Raw genomic sequence first — 16,534 nt, forward strand, 5'->3', positions numbered from 1 at the left:
GAACTCAGAAATCCACCTGCCTCTGCCTCCCAAGTGCTGAAAAATGTTTCTTACCTGCTCCCCTTGTTTCCATGAACAAGGGGAAAAGGATTTCTGGAACACACACACACACACACACACACACACACACACACACACACCTTCACCCTTCACCACAAGAACCATGAAGGGAGGGAGAACCTTGGACAACAGACCTGGCCCCATCTTGCCAACAGTGCCATCCCCTCTTAGGACCTCAGTTTCCCATGTGTGCACCTGACAGCCAGGACACTTCCAACCCTGTCTCTCTGATTCTCCAGAGTCCAAACAGCATTAGCCGTCCTAATGAAGGCCGAAACCCCAGGTTCTCCGCCTTTACTCTCTGTAGGCTGGGCGTGGTGTAGAGGGTTGTAAGGCTGGCCTCTGGGTTCCCAGACAAGAAGGACTTGTCTGCTCAATCTTGAGAAAGTAACATCAGCAACTCTTACTCCCCCCGAGGAGCTCCTGTCTGAGTGACTAGAGGTGGCTTTCTGGCCACCTCAGGTCCACATTCTTCCAGTTCCTGAGGTTAGCATCAAGGGCCTTCCGTTTCCGCCCTTCTTCTCACTGCCTGTTCCTTGTCCTCTTTCCAACTGGCACCAGGGCTTTTCGGCTTGATCTTTAAAAGGGCACAACAAAGGAAGGTGGGAACACCGTTAATCAAATGAGAGTACAAGGTTCTGCGTTTCCCACCCCCACAGGTACAAATCCTGAGGCAGAGAGAGAAGCCAGAGGGACAGCAGCATCAGCCGGTGACCTGTGCCCTCTCACATCCCTCCCTTCCTTCCTCAAACCCAGCCTTGGACTGGGGTGGGGTGGGGCAGGGAAAACAACAATGCTAAGCAGTGAGACTTGTTAGTGTGGGCAGGTACCTGTCTCACACAGCAGATACCTTGTCAGATTTGATATGCCTCACAGCAACCTGACCTGGGGGCTGGAGTTATGACCCAGTGGTAGATAACACTGCTCATTCTTGTCACATCCATGGCACTAGGATGCTGACTTCTGTGTCTGTCTCTCAAAGATGACCCTTAGCTGATGGTTTGCCTCACTGGAGGTGCCTGGTGCCTGCCTTCCCTTAATAAGCCCAGCCTGGAAACTGTGACTGACGTGTCCTGTGTCTCCTAGAAGGACCAGTTTTGCACACCCTGATATAAAGCCAAGCTTTCTCCCAAAACACTCTCATGCATAGCTTCTGTAGCTACCCAATCCTGGTTCCCTGACCGTCTTAATAAACAACTTTTGTAAGGACCTGTCTTGGGTTCTGCTCTTATGACCCTGACCTAGAGCATCTCCCACTTTGCAGATGATGGCGTTGAGATCCCAAGAGGCTGAGTAACGCATGAAGTCTCCCAGCTAGTACCCAGCAGACAGGAGTCCAGGCCAGTATCAAATGATCAAATTGTATACTATAATATGTATAATCAAAATAATAATTAAAAGATTTTTTTAATGTCCGTATGAAATAGCAAGTGCCAGCCAGCATTTGGAAAAACCTAATGAGAAAAAGGGACAATAAAGTAAATTGCATTAAATGTGAAGACTTGAAGTGATTCTGACTTACAGGAGCTGGGGTTGGGGCGCATGCCTACAATCTCAGTTTAGGGAACTGAGGCAGGAGGATCCTGGATGTGAGAACAGCCTGGGCTTCTTAATGAGAATCTGCCTCAAATAAAACAAAAAACTAAATAAATAAATAAATAAATAAATAAATAAATAAATAAATAAATGAAAGAAAAAGCAATAAATAAAGCAAACTAACTAAACAAAAGGAGAAACGATGAAAAGCGTGCTGAATTCACAGAAACTGGGGCTACAGGGGGTTGTGAGCCACCTGCAGTGGGTGCTAGTAATTGATTCTGGGTCCTCTGGAAGAGTACCCAGTGTTCTTAACTGCTGAGCCATCTCTCCAGCCCCACAATTGAGAAACAATTTAAAGCTATCAAGTTGGTTTCTGCAAGTGTGCTTATAACCCAAGTTACTCAGGCAGCTAAGGCAAGAGAGTCATGAGTTCGAGGAGATCCTGTCTCAAAATAAACTCTAAGAGGATGACTTAGTCATATCAGGAAGGTTCCTTGCTTATATTTTAACTGAACAATGTTGGGGCCAAGCAGAATTGAAACTGGGCAGGGTGGCACAGACATTCCGGTGAGAAACGGTGGTGCCAAGTGTAGGCAAAGGCCATGAAGAAATGTACTTGGATGATAAAACTACGAGGGCTATGAGGCCCCGGGAAGCTTGATGCTGCCCTTTCCTGAGCTGGAGAGAGGGGTGGGCTGGTGTAGAAGGGTGAGCATGAGCTTAGTTTGAGACCTGGAAATATTGAAACCCATACAATGTATCAAAATGAATAGGGGGATTCTCTGTTCCTTTGCTGGTACAACTCCAATGCTGATTCCATAACTCAGCTATGTGTATAGTGTGTCAATAAATACAGATAGGCAACCGTCTCTATGGTGTGTTGAATTAGCATCCTTTGCCTATGTGTGTGGGAGTGGCTTCACCTCCATACTGATACCGCAGTTACTGCATCACTCTACACTACCGCCAGCAGTGTAGTCTGCATTCCTGTTCCTGCTTGTTCCGTTACCTGTTTTCTCAAAGACAGCCATTCTGACTGTGGCCAGATAGAATTTCAGCGTAGGTTTTCATTTGTTTTGTTATTCACAGGGTTGGTTTCTGTGTAGCGCTGGCTGTTCTGGATCTAGCTCTGCACACCAGGCTGGCGTCTAACACAGAGCTCCGCCCACCTCTGCCCTCCCAGCTGCTGTGATTAAAGGTCACCACACTGGCTTCAGTGTGGTTTTAATTATCATTTCTCTGCTGGGGAAGGATGCTAAACAATGTTTCACATCCTTATTAACCATCTGCACTTTGTCTTTTGATCAAAGTCCATCATAGACTCAAAACAAATTATCTTGATGAGAAATAAATAAATAATTTTAAGTGGAGTGTTGAGAATTAAAACAGGTAATCCCAAAGGGCATTTGTCTGGTGTGGAGCAAATATTCACCATATCATTGTAGAATAAAGTATTTTCTCAATAGGTTTGAATTGCTCTTTGGTTTTAATATTCATTCCCAGTCAGTGCAAATGCTTTATCTTCATCATTGCTTCCACGTTCCCACTTTAGGATTTCAAAACGGGGAATTTAATTTTTTATAAGCGTCACCAATCATTTCCTGTGTTTACATCACGAGCCTTCTTTAGGCACTGAAGAAATGGATATTCTAGTTTTTGTTTCTGTGTGTTGTTTGTTTTCTAGTCAGTCTCACTATCTAGTCTTGGCTGTCCTGGGACTCACACTGTAGACCAGGCTGTCCTCAGACTCATAGAGATTTGCTTGCCTCTGCCTCCTGAGTGCTGGGATCAAAGGTGTGCTTCACCACTCCTGGTTGATATTCCAGTTTTTTAATGTTGATGATTATATGATTTTTTTAAAAAGATTTATTTATTTATTATATGTAAGTACACTGTAGCCGTCTTCAGACACTCCAGAAGAGGCCGTCAGATTTTACGGGTGGTTATGAGCCACCATGTGGTTGCTGGGATTTGAACTCCGGACCTTTGGAAGAGCAGTCGGGTGCTCTTACCCACTGAGCCATCTCACCAGCCCGATTATATGATTTTTAAATCAAGTTACACATAATAAAATGGGGAGGGGCTATAAAAATGGCTCAGTGGTTAAGATCCCTTACTGCTCTTTCAGAGGAACTGGGTTTGGTTCCCAGCACCCATATGGTGGCTCACAACTGTCTGCATCTCCCATTCCAGGGGATCTGATGCCCTTTCTGACCTCCGTGGCCTCTTGCATGCATGTGGTACATAGACACATGCTCAGGCACACATGCATACACATAAAGTTAAACAAAACAAAATAAAATTGATGGTACAAAGTGACCCAAAGATTACAGTGGAAGCCAAGCAAGGTGGTATACGCCTGTCATTCCAGGTCCTGGGAAGTAAGGGTAAGAAAATTTGGAATTCAAGGTCATCCTCAAGGTCATCCTCAACTACACAGAGCGTTAGAGGCCAGCCTGTGCTACATGGGACCCTGTCTTAAATGAAAAACATTACAGTGTTGCCATTCAGGCTCTGCCTCCACACCCCCGCCCCATAGAAGTATGATAGGCTGGAGATTGCAGCAGGCAGATCCTGAGAGGGGAAGTGGAACCCAAATGGGGGCAGAAGAGAGCTCAGTTGGCAGTGGGCATGAGAACAGACTCACTGGAGACAGCTTCAACGAGACAGCTCACTTAATGGGAGGAACAAAAGCTATATAAATCTTTGGAGGATGGGTAAGGGCTTTCGGGTGAGTGTCTATCATTGGCCAGGGCCAGGGTGCTAGAGATGCCTCATTTGCATAAGGAGGAATTCCAGATGGTATAGACATCCTCAGGGCCTGCACTACTCCCTCCCCAGCCCATAGCTCCCTGGCCCCACACAATGTAATAAAAGACTCTCCTCCCTCTGTGCCTCCTGGGACCCATCTCCAGATGTAATTTGTCACTAGTTTCTGGTATAGCCTTCAAGAGTTGTCCATTTACACATACACACATATATGCATTAAAAAATACAGTTGTTGGCCAGGTGGTAGTGACACACGCCTTTATTCCCAACACACAGGAGGTAGAGGCAGGTAGATCTCTGAGTTCAAGGCCAGCCTGGTCTACAGAACAAATTCTAGGACAGCCAGGACTGCACAGAAAAACCCTGTCTCAAAACACCATGAAACAAAACAAGACAAAATACAGTTGTACAACCTGTAATCTGAACACTTGGGAGGCAGAAGTGGGATTATAAATTCAGAGCTTATCGGGCAACCTGAGTTATTTAGGGAGACCCTATTTCAAATCAAGCTGTCAATTGTCAAAGATTTTTTTCTTCCAAATTTTTAAATTAAATATAATTACATTATTTTTCCTTCTGTCTTCTTGCCAATATCAAACAACCCCCGACCCCTACTTGTTTCCTCTTAAATTCATGACCTCAGTAGAAGTTGTGGTACACATACCTTTAATCCCAGCATTTGGGAGGCAAAGGCAGGTAGATCTCTAGGAATCTGAGGCTAGCCTGGTCTACATAGCTGTTTTAGTTAGGGTTTCCATTGTCATGAAGAGACACCATGACCAAGGCAACTCTTATAAGGACAACATTTAATTGGGGCTGGCTTACAGGTTCAGAGGCTTAGTCCATTATCATCAAGGTAGGAGCATGGCATTGGTGGCACTGAGAATTCTACATCTTGATCTGAAGGCAGTGCGAAAGGAAATTGGCTCATCCAGGCAGCTAGGAAGAGGGTTTCAAAGCCTGCCCCCATAGTGACACACTTCCTCCAACAAGGCCACACCTCCTAATGGCGCCACTCCCTGGGCCAAGCATATTCAAACCACCACAGTAGCCAAGGAGGCTACATAGACTGGGACTCAAAAAAAGAAATGCATGGCCTTTTTTTCTTTAATTATTATTGTTAGATATGTGCATGAATATATAAATGTGACCCATTGAATTTATTTAGTGTTATTTGCATGCGTATGATTTCAGAGCTGACCATCTGGCATTAGGTAACTAGTTGCAGGGCTCATCCCCAATTCTCCCTGTCTTAGTTAGGGTTTTATTGCTGTTAAGAGACCCATGACCACAGCAACTCTTACAAAGGAAAACCCTGGCTTGAGCATTTGAAACCTGTATTGACCACTCTAACAAGCCCGTACCTGTTCCAACAAGGCCACATCTCCTGATAGTGCCACTCCCTATGAGCCTATGTGGGGTATTTTCATTCAAACAAGCACATTCCACTCCCTGTCCCTCATGGGCTTGTAGCCGCACCATAATGCAAAACTGCATTCGGTGTCTAACTTAAAAAGTCCCCATACTCTGTCAGAGTCTCAACAATGTTGAAAAATCTAAAGTTCAAAGTCTCTTCTGAGACCCAGGGCAATCTCTTAACCTTATTCCTCCATAAAATCAAAATCAAAGAGCAGATCACCTACTTCCAACATCCAATGGCACAGAATATACAGGACCATCCCAAAGTGGAGGAAAGGGGGCACAATGAGGAAATACTGAACGGAAGCAAGACTGAAAACCAGCTGGGCAAACTCCAAGCTCTGCATCTCCATGTCTGACATCAAAACACTCCTCAGATCTCCAACTCCTTTCATCTCTGTGGACTGTAACACACTTCCCCCTCTTGGGCTGGTTCTACCCTGATATCAGCTTTCCTTGGTAGGTATCACAGAGCTCTGGCATCTCCAACATTTTTTGGGGTTTCTAAACAATCCAGGCTTCACGGCATCATGCAGTGGCCTCTCTAGGCATCCATAGGACACCCCTGCCACACACCTGGCCTCCACAGCTCTCCTTAGTCTGGAGGGGGCATTCTGTACCTCATTCTTGTAACCTTGACTCTAAAACCTGAACTGTGTGGCCAAAGCTGCCAGGCTCTGCTGCTTGCTTAGGCTGGAACATGTTTTCCTCAGTCAAACACATCTTGGCCAGCTTTCTGTTATTAATGGTTTCCTTCACCGCCTAAGCTTGGATGTCCTGGAACTCAATCTATAGACCAGGCTGGCATCAAACTCAAAATCTCCCTGCCATTACAACCAGCCCTAAGTTTTTTAAGTATTCTTTTTCACAGTTGGAGCTTAGCTGGGTGTGGTCTTGTCCTGAGGTCACTGATCCCTTTATTTCATTCAGCATCAGGGTTTCCATTTAATCTGTTTATCTCCTTGAGTACTGGATGTAGCTTCATTACACTTTCTGGTGCTCTCTTTCTCCTCAAACTCTGCATTTTGTATTTTTCCTTGCTAAGTTTCCTTCTTTTCATTATTGATCTCCGTAAGCAAGGCTACTAATAGTCAAGCAACACAGCTGTCTGGAAATCTCCTCTGCCAAAGCTGCTAATCCACCCCTTTCAATTTTAACCTCAGGCATATTTTTTTTGGACAAGGGCAGAAAGCAGTCACATTCTTTGTCAAAATATCACCAGAACAGTCTCTAGGCCACAGGCTAACATTCTCCTCCTCTGAAACATCTTGAGCCAGGCACCCACAGTTCAAAACATGCTCAGCACCACTGTCTCCTATGCTTCTACTAGCATGGCCCATTGAGTTCCACTTAAAACATTCAACTGCTTTTCTAATCCAAAGTCCTCCAAATAAAAGCATAGTCAGGCCGATCATACTAATACTTCAGTCCTTCATCCCAACTTCTGTTTTAGTTAGGGTTTTATTGCTGTGAAAAGACACCATGACCATACAACTCTTATGAAGGAAAACATTTCATTGTTGCAGTTCAAAGGTCTAGTCCATTATCATCATGGCAGGAAGCATGGTGGCATGCAGGCAGACTTGGTGCTGGAGAGGCAGCTGAAAGTTCGACACCCAGATCCACAGGCAGCAAGAAGACATGACACTGGGCTTGGCTTGAGCATTTGAAACCTCCAAGTCTATCCCTCAGTGACACACATCCTCCAGCAAGGCCACACCCACTCCAATAAGGCCGCACCTCCATAGCACCTCTCCCGGAAAGACTATGGGAGTCATTTTCATTCATTTGTTAATCGCTTGCAGTTGTCTGATGGGTAGGTTCCTGTGAGATTTCCCCTTCTGGGTCTGCATGTCTATTGGTGTAACTTGTTCAGGTCTTGTTTGGGAGCCACTTTGTTGAGGTATCATGGGCGTGTAGCTTCCCTGCCGTTTCTAGGAGACACAGTCTCAGCAGACTTTCTGTTCCTCTGTCTCTTACAATCTGTCTTCCCCTCTTAGTCACTGAGCTATTTATTACTATTAAGAGGCACCATGACCAAGGAAATGCTTATAAAAGAAAGCGTTTTTGAGGGGCTGGTGAGATGACTCAGTGGGTAAGAGCACCCGACTGCTCTTCCAAAGGTCCAGAGTTCAAATCCCAGCAACCACATGGTGGCTCACAACCATCCGTAACAAGATCTGACGCCCTCTTCTGGAGTGTCTGAAGACAGCAACAGTGTACTTACATATAATAAATAAATAAATCTTNAAAAAAAAAAAAAAAANAAAGCGTTTTTGAGGTGGAAACTTGTGGTTTCTTTGGAAAGTCAGTTATGTCAAAGAACGTTTTTGTTGAAGTAGACACATGTGAAAGGATGTTTTGCAAAAGGCAGACATGGGAAGCGATGTTCTGCTGAAGTGGACCCAGGTGAAAGGCTCTTTCACTGGGGCAGACACTCGAAGGAACATTTTGCTTTCGCTGAAGCAGACACAGGTGAAAGGATGTTCTGCTAAAGCAAGTACATGAAAGGACTCTGCTGAAGGATTCTTCACTAATGACACACATGTATTGGTTTGCCTTACAATGCATAGCTGGGCTCTGTTTGTTGTAACTCCATAGAGAGAAACGCACCAAAAAAAAACTTCTGATGGTGCTGTAGCAGCTCCTGTGGACTTGGGCCGATTGGAAGAGTGATGTCAGTTGATACAGACTCTCGTAGAGTTTGCTAAGACAGACTCGTGCTGAGGCAAGATATGTGGTGAGGCAAGACCCATGGAGGACATGTGATGCTTGGAGGGAGTGTAAATAAGAGTCAACAGACTGTGATAGGATCTTGCTTATGTGCCTAGCTTTACAAGTCTTCTCTGAGAGAGGCACAGCCAAGAACTTCTCCTGGTGTCTCTGCTGGTCCTGGTCCTCCTGGTGACTTTTGTTGATTTAGCTGAGGCCTGTTTCTGCTAGGTGGTGCCAATGCTGCTGATTCTATTGGCTATCCCAACATTACCAAACTAGACTGCTGGTATATTTGTAAAGTGTTTTCCAGTGGATTGAGCTGCCACTGCTGACCCCTGTGAACTGGACTATTGATTTCCTGACAAAGCAGATGAGATTTGCTCCAAAGAACCATCTCAAAACAGGTTTACTTCCCCGTATTCTAATAACCTTTCTTTCCCACTACCTCTGGCGAGTGGTGGGCTAGAGGGGAGGCTAAAGCATTTAAGAACCCATATTAAAAGTAGGACAATAAAAGAATTTAAGACAACAGCATTCAGTTGGGGACTTGCTTATAGTTTTAGAGGGCTAGTCCATCATCATCAGGGTGGGACAGCAGACAAGCATGGTGCTGGTGCTGGCTCTGGGGCTGAAAGCTTTACATGCTGATCTGCAGGGAGAGACAGAGACAGAGAGAAACAGAGACAGAGAGAGCCAGGAAGAGGCAGGCAGGAAGGCAGGAAGGCAGGCAAGCAAGCAGCAGGCTGGGCTTAGAATGGGCTTTTGAAACTTCAAAGCCCACCCCCAATGACACAATGTTGCACCTTGTAATCCTTTCCAAACAGTTCCACTAATCAGTGACCAAGCATTCAAGCACTTACAAGCCTACAAAGTGGAAGCATTCTCACTCAAACCCCCACACTCTTCTTTCCACAATGTTCTCAGAGCCTTAGGTGTAGGAGTTGTGTTGTAGATGGATCAATTAGGTCTGGGTACCATACAGTCAGTTTTTCTATACGTTTTTGAACAGTTGTGTAATGGTCTCTATCTGCTACGAAGATACCTTGACTCTTTGATTACTGATGAAAGTCTCATTCATCTGTGGGGGGGGTCTAAGGATGCGTATTTAGAATGCAGTCAGAAATTATACTGGCTTGGTAGAGCATTAGTACTGGTCTATGTATGAGGTCAAAGCTTTTAAATTTTATATTCCTTTAGTAGCGTGCTTGGAATACTTTCCATATCATGATTCATGTAGTCATTGTCTTTCTGGTAGCTGCATCATATGTGTGCATCATAATTCATCTCCTGTTGATGGGCACTGCCCTCCCCCCACCCCCGGCCTCCTCAGCAGCAAGAGATCAATCACCATTCGTGTTCTATACTGGAACTCTGACAACCCGGATTCCAAGCCCTTGAATTTTCGCTAACAAAATATTTAGCCCCTTCCCCTGCTCCTAGCTGAATGACACACAATGTAAACATCCACCTTGAAGACCAGCTCCTGAGCATTTCCTGTCTCTGTCTCTGAGAGTCCTGTTACTATGTGCCAAGGATAGTTCAAATATTTTACAGGACAGCCTGTATGCCCTTACCTCTAAATAAATGTAAGTCACTAATGGCATTTTACTTTTTTATGCCACATAGGCTACTGCATCTCACAGTGGTTAGTGCTACAAAGCAGATGCTAAGTGAAGGGCGTTTGGCTTATCCACACTGGTGGATTCCCGCTGTGGTTTGGGCTCCTTCATAAGCTAACCTGGAGACAAACATAGCTCATTCATTTAGGAGGTGATCCTATGGGGACATGCACTATGGGGACAGAAAATGGAGATGGGGGAGGCCAGGCATCCCAGGGGTGTGTCACTGAGTAAGTACTATGGGTAATGGACACCTGCCTAATGAGGAAGCAGTAGGATGTTTACACATCAACTCTCAGCATCCCTTGGCTAAGGAGACAAATTAATCCCTTGGCCTCCAGCTGATGTGTAAGTGGTCAGACAAGAACCAAGTACATTCAGATGAAGCTGGGGACCTGAGGGGAGCTACAGGGCTTTAATGACATCCTCCTTAAAAAGGAACCACAAGACTCACCCATCAATGGAGGACAGAAAAGTTTATTTCTCAGCCATTTAGGGAGTATCAATAAACCCAGGGATCTGTGACCATGTGATTCAGGGAGCATGGTAATTTACATGTAATGATACCTTCCTGAGCTTTTCCCTGGAGTACTCTTATTAATCTCCTACCCATAAATATAAAGCACATAGGTATCTGTTTCCCCCCTCAATCCTGTCATTGTGTGCCATTTGCCATAATCCCTGTGTAGCTGTCATCATTCCATGTTTTATTGGAGTCATCGCTCTGCCAGGAAGATTAGCAAGTCACATACAACCCTTTTCCAGTGTGTTGCTTTCATTTTATCATCGTCTTCCCCCCACACACACACAAATAGAAAAATTAGTGGATGGTAAGGAATGTTTTATTGTAACACCTTTGTTTATATAAAATGTTTCCAGTAACTTTATTGAAGTGTGGAGCATCTCAGAATGAAAATGAACAATCCAGTCTGAACATCCAGGGACCACTTGTGTGTGGACAGTGTTTTCATAGCTCTTGGGTCTAGACCTAGGAATGGCTGGACTTATGATGAACTTCCAAACTGGTTTCCAAAGTAGTATCATTCTTGCCAGCCATAGGTGAGGCTTCTGGTTCCTTCAAATCCCAATCAACAGAGTCCGTTGTTTTCCTTACAGCCAATCTATATGGGTATGAAATGCTATGTTCCCAGGATTTTAAGTTCCAAGCAATTTCATTTTATTTTATTATTATTATTATTATTATTATTTTGGTTTTGGTTTTTCTTTTTTGTTTGTTTGTTTGTTTTTGTTTTGTTTTTGTTGTTTTCGAGACAGGGTTTCTCTGTATAGCCCTGGCTGTCCTGGAACTCACTTTGTAGACCNGGCTGGCCTCGAACTCAGAAATCCGCCTNCCTCTGTCTCCCAAGTGCTGGGATTAAAGGCTTGTGCCACCACGCATGGCTCCAAGCAATTTTAAAACTGTTTGTTTATTAGAGAGAGAGAGAGACCGAGAGTGAGCACATGAACAAGGGAGAGAATGAATGTGTGTGTGCATGTGTGCATGTACATGTTCATGTGTGTGTGTGTGTGTGTGTGTGTGTGTGTGTGTGTGTGTGTGTGTGTGTGATGTAAGCATATGGGTGCCGTGGTGGGCATGTGGAGATCAGAGGACAACTTTGTAGAGTCCGTTCTCTCCTTCCAGCTTTACATGGGCTCTGGGAATCAAACCGAGGTGTGTGACAAGCACCTCTGCCTGCTGAGCCATCTCCCCAGTCCCGTGCAACACATTTACAAAAACACTTAGTTAAAAAGAATTATTTCAGGGGTAGCATTGTCCCTGTGTTTAAAAACACTTGCTGCTCTTGTGGAGGATTTGAGTTAAGTTTCCAGAACTCATGTTGGGAAGCTCACTACTGCTTAGAACTCAGGCTCCAGGGGATCTGATGCCCTCTTCTGACCTCTAAGAGCACCCCACAGGCATGCGGATGTACACACACACACACACACACACACACACACACACTCCACGTACACAAATAAAATTTTAATAATAGCTCTTTAACTAGATGTGTTGGGAAATACCATTGATGAGTGAGTTTTATGTGACTGAGAAGCTCGTTTGGCTCTATTCCATTCCTTTGGTCATTTTTTTTTCTATTTTAACCCAAGTTCCATACATTGTTGATCACTCTAGAAATCGCTTAACTATATTTGGAGACTTTCTCCACATGCTTGCCTGCCTAGCCCCCAAATGGCCTTTTGATAGAATTGCCTTCAGTTTTTCTGTCTTGTGTGTTCCTGAGAATTGACCCCAGGGTCTTGTGCTTGCTAAATACATGCATAAACACTGTACACCAAGCTGCAGCCTGCACCCTTAATTATTCGATTTTAACTGAAAATACCTTGTGCTGTAATATTTGCACCCTATTACCACACATCCTGTTTGCTTATTTCTCCAAGTGGCCGTCCCCATCCTCACATCTCTGGGGTGTTCTGGTCGACTTTAACCTTTATGCCTTCTTCCTGCATATCAACTTAGAGATTTTTTTTTTCTTCTGCTTTCTGTGGTCACAGGCAGATGTGTCTTAGTCACTTCAAACTGCTGTAACAGAATATCACAGTCTAGGTGTCAATTATAGCTCACAGCCTCAGAGGCTGGGAAGCCCTAGATCTGGATTCCAGTACATCCAGTGAAGGTTCAGAGCCTCTTGCTATGTTTTCATCAGGGTAGAAAGACACATTGACTTCCTGTATCTTCTTGTAGATACATTTGTGTCACCTTGAAGATCTACCTCACAACTCTGTTACATCTCTGAATCTCCTGGTGCCAAGTTCACTGTGGAGAACATTAACTTTGTATCACAGTAAGGAAGACTATCTCTCCAGCTTCACCCTGCTGCTCTTCTTGCTTTAGACAGGGTCTTACATAGGCCAGGCTGACCTTGAACTCACTCTGTAACTGGAGATATTCCTGAACCTCTGATCCTTCTACTTTCACCTTGCAAGTGCTAGGATTACACACATGCATGCCAGCACTTGTTTGCTGATTAAAAACTTGAAAGTAAAGCTTTGAACTATTAAGAAAGAAGGATCCAAATGTTGGATCCAACTGTGGACTTATGACACCCAGGCTTTTAGTTAAAGGAAGTAGGGGCAGTCATCCCATGTTCCTAGTTTGGCAAGATGGCAGCAAGATGTCTAGGCTGTGCCAACTCCAGGAACATACAGAACTTGGTTGGGAAGAACTCCATTGGTTTGTGAAGGTGAAGGACCTTTGAGGGTCAAGTGTCCTCTGAGGCGGGGACTGGAGTCCTGGACACAGCATCATTCCTCTTGAGTTTGGAAGAGGGGGAGAGCACCTTGTTTTCTCTCTCTTTAGGACCTGAGCCATAGAAACAACCTATAAGCTGAGGGTCAGAGGACAAAGCCCAGACACTCAGGAGACCCTCTATATGGGGACACCAGACTATCTATCATGATCCAAGAAGCCAGGTAAGTGGATTTTCCTCCCCTTCTCTCTTTTCCTTTTCCCTCCCATCTCTTCCTTCTCTCTCTTCCTGTGGCCAAGACTCCCAACCCTACTTCCCTGTGTCACTGGTCAGCTGTACCCATTTGCTGCTGTAGATGGAAACCAAGAGTGGACAAGGAATTCTGTGGCTGGCATTTACTACTTTGTGGGTTCCTTTCTCTCTTCCACCCTTTTCCACCCCTTTACTTCTTCCCTTTTAACTCCCTAACCCTAGATAGGAGAGTAGAAAGGATAGAGGGAGAAGGGGGCAGCGTTATCACTAGACTACTTCCTGTTGATTAGGGACATCAAGTTCCTTGGGGCAAGTTTGATCTTTACCATTAGGACTTAATTATTTATTATTCTTCATCTCCTTCTCCTCCTCCCCCTCCCTCCTCCTCCTCTTCTTGTTTGTTTTTTTTTTGTTTTTGTTTTTGTTTTTGTTTTTGTTTTTGCACAGGACTACTTAACAAACTACAACCAACAGTAACCTTGCCTCTCAGCGCCCTAGCATTTATATATCCTCTGAAGTCTCCAAAATTCCAAATGTCACACATTCACAGAAACTGTCTGCAGCTGGCAAAACCACTCCCCTGCCAGAGTATGAGGCAAATCACAGTCAGCTACTGTGGAACAGCCCCATAGCACATGAAATGATTACACACTAAACAAGAACATATTCTCATACCATTTCATAATATTTCTCTGTTTAAAAAAAAGCAAAACAAAATTATAAAATTCTTATTACAGAATTCTTCTAGTCCTAGCCCCTGGAGTGCCAAAGACACTCAGGTCCAAGCCCTGAGAACTACAGCATTAGAAGCCAGAGTCTTAGAGTTCTATGTATTGGAGTGGAGCCTTTGGCTTTGGGCTTGGTTATTGGGTGCTAAGCACCTTGTGTAGCCCTCAGCCCTCTGCAGCATCTGGGGGCAGATATAGTGGGTGTCAGCTCTCAAAGTGTGAGACACCTGGAGTTTACTAATGTTATAGCCCCTGAGTCCCAGACATCCAGACCTTCAGCCTTCATGGCAACCAGTGTTATCATTCTTGACCTTGAGTATCCAGACCCAACAAACTTGCCCTTAGCCACCATTCAGCATGAGAGTGAAAGTCTTTGGCACAGACTATCTCGAGGAGCTTCAAGCTTCTAATCCACCCGTTTAGAGTGGCTTATTCTTATCTTTTGAGTCAGCAGGGAGACACTATCTCATGCTGCCCTGGTGCTCAATAAAAGGCTATTCCGGGGGGTAAGGGGGATCCTTTCTTGCCTACTGTGGTTATTCTCATTGGTAGAGAGGCCTGGGCTGGTGGAGGTGGTAGCAGCTACAGCCTTGGAGGAAACAGTGTCCGCAACAGGAGAGGCAGGAACACTGCTGAAGAGTTCCAGATGGAGGCTAGGGACAGAGATGGCAGAGAGCAGAGGCAACAGAGATGACAAAGGACTGTGGAAGCCACTGAAGCAGGACCTCCTGGAGCAGGAGAGGAGCCTCTTACACCTGGCAGACTCTACTGTCCTCCAGGGGGTTGTGGAGTTTTCAGGCAACCTGACTTCCATAATGGCAATCCTGCTGGTTGCCAAGAGAAGGGCCACTTCCTGGGCAGGTTCCCCTTAAAATCAACCAGGCACAAGGAAAGTTCTGATGGTCAAGGTTCCCCATCCACTTAATTTATTTGAAAATAAACATGATGACCAAATATTAACATTTCTTTTTCCCTCCTTTTTCTTTTCTTTTTTATTTTTTTTAAGATTTATTTATTTATTATATGTAAGTACACTGTAGCTGTCTTCAGACACTCCAGAAGAGGGAGTCAGATCTTGTTAAGGATGGTTGTGAGCCACCATGTGGTTGATGGGATTTGAACTCTGCACCTTTGGAAGAGCAGTTGGGTGTTCTTACCCACTGAGCCATCTCACCAGCCCCCCTCCTTTTTCAATGAACTTTTTTTTTAATATATTCTGATCATGGTTTTACCTTCCCCAATTCCTCCCAGGCCCTCCCCACCTCCCTACTTAGCCAATTTTGTGTTCTCTCTCTCTCTCTTTAAAAAACAAAAAACAAAAAACAAAAAAAGAAATCAAAACAAGCAAAAATCAGTAAAACAAACAATAAACAAAAAAGCTACCTCCCCTTTTGCATAGATTTCTGAGCCTTGAGGGGAGAGGTGTGATGGTGACATTCCCATTTAGGGCTGAGAATTTTAAGTCTCTCACTCTCTACACATTATCCAGCCGTGGAACATAAACATCTGGAACAATACTTTAACTAAGCATAACACCCGTCTAAGTACCCTTAGGGAGAGCTGAGTACTGTTTTTACTGGTTGTAACACCTGGTCAAGGACACTTAGGGAGACTTGAGTGCTGTCACCTGTCTTAATTGGGTTATCCAGACCTAACAAACTTACCCTTGGGGACTGTTGAGCATGAGAATGAAAATTATTGGCACAGAACAGCTCGAAGAGCGTTGAGCTTCCACTCTACCCATTTATAGGCGGTGTGACTGAGGCACGTACCTTGCCGTGTCTTGCACAGCTTGGTCCTGGATACCTGGGGCAGAGCAGGAATGAAGACACAACAGATACACTCAGAAAAGCAGGGATCTGGTCAGTCGTGCTTGCTCGGATGGAGGTGCCTACCGCGCTATCAGGAACTTGGCTATACTTAGAATGTGAAGCACAGGGAGGGAGGGGTTAGCTGGGCAGGGAGGGGGGTCACAGTAGGGGGGCTGTCCCAGGCTATAAACATCTAGGAGAGGAAACTGTGGGCCCCTACATTTACATGTTCACACACCCAACCAGGGACAAAGGCTTTGTAGTTTCCATAAGTCTCAGGATTGGGGCTCTTCGCCATAACCATGCTCACACCAATGAGACATGCTCGCCCAAGGCTTCCTCCACTCCCCTGCAACAGTCAGGGGAGAAACTAGTTCAAGGTCACACTAAGTGTGTCAGCTAGGTTCTGCTGT

At 44.9% G+C, this 16,534-nt stretch overlaps 1 protein-coding gene across 1 annotated transcript in view; it reads left to right on the forward strand.

The window, feature by feature from the left end:
* Positions 1-16,534, forward strand: part of Nlrc5 (NLR family CARD domain containing 5) — a 76,044-nt gene that overhangs the window by 6,784 nt on the left and 52,726 nt on the right. Inside the window, exon 2 of the mRNA XM_029532768.1 lies at positions 13,441-13,553. The gene's annotated coding sequence lies outside the window, so the exon portion shown is untranslated. The remainder of the gene's footprint in view (positions 1-13,440; positions 13,554-16,534) is intronic.

The sequence above is a fragment of the Mus pahari genome, chromosome 20 (assembly GCF_900095145.1).
Source record: "Mus pahari chromosome 20, PAHARI_EIJ_v1.1, whole genome shotgun sequence".
Taxonomy (NCBI): domain Eukaryota; kingdom Metazoa; phylum Chordata; class Mammalia; order Rodentia; family Muridae; genus Mus; species Mus pahari.